The following is an 874-nucleotide window of genomic DNA, read 5'->3' on the forward strand; positions in this document are numbered from 1 at the left end:
CACAGTCACGCTCAGGGTAGGGCCAATTGGGGGGTTGGGGCACCGCCCCCTGTCACACTCAAGGCAGGGTTGATGGGGAGGTTGTGGTGCCACCCCCTGTCACACACAGAGCAGGGCCGATCAGGGGGTTGGGGAGATCCCCCCTGTCACGCACAGAGCAGGGCCAGTCAAGGGGTTGGGGAGCTCCCCACTGTCATGCACAGAATAGGGCTGGTATGGGAGTAGGGGCACCGCCCCCTGTCACACACAGAGAAGGGCGGATCAGGGGTTTGGGGCACTGCCCCCTGTCACCCACAGAGCAGGGCTGATCAGGGGATTAGGGCATTCCCCCCATCACACTCAGTGCAGGGCCGATGGGGAGGTTGCGGCTCCACCCTGTCACACACAGAGCAGGGCTGATCAGGAGGTTTGGGAGCTCCTCCCTATCAGGCACAAAGCAGGGCCAATCAGGGGGTTGGGACGCTTTCCCCTGTCACGAACAGAGCAGGGCAGGTAGGGAGGTTGTGGCCCCGGCCCCTGTCACACACAGAGCCATAAGGCGATCAGGGGGTTTGGGCGCTGCCCCCTGTCATGCTGCTCCAGGAGCCAGGAGGCCTCGCAGCTCCACTTGACACAGCGGCAGTGAGGCCTCGCTTCTCCACTGATCCCAGTGCTGGGAGCCCTCTAGTCTCCACTGATCCCGGGTTCAGGAGGCCTTGCGGATCTGCTGATCCCGGTGCTGGGAGGCATATTGCCCTTTTACTATATAGGATTGAGGGCTGGTGCACGGGTTGGGGCCGGCTGGGTTGGCCTGAAGGGGGTCCCAGATCAGGGGGGGGGGCCCGCTGGAGTGGCTGGCCAGCCTGGGTGAGGGGCGGATGGGGGTGTGGCGGTG

Source organism: Myotis davidii, unplaced genomic scaffold (assembly GCF_000327345.1).
Source record: "Myotis davidii unplaced genomic scaffold, ASM32734v1 scaffold119, whole genome shotgun sequence".
NCBI classification, from domain to species: Eukaryota; Metazoa; Chordata; class Mammalia; order Chiroptera; family Vespertilionidae; genus Myotis; species Myotis davidii.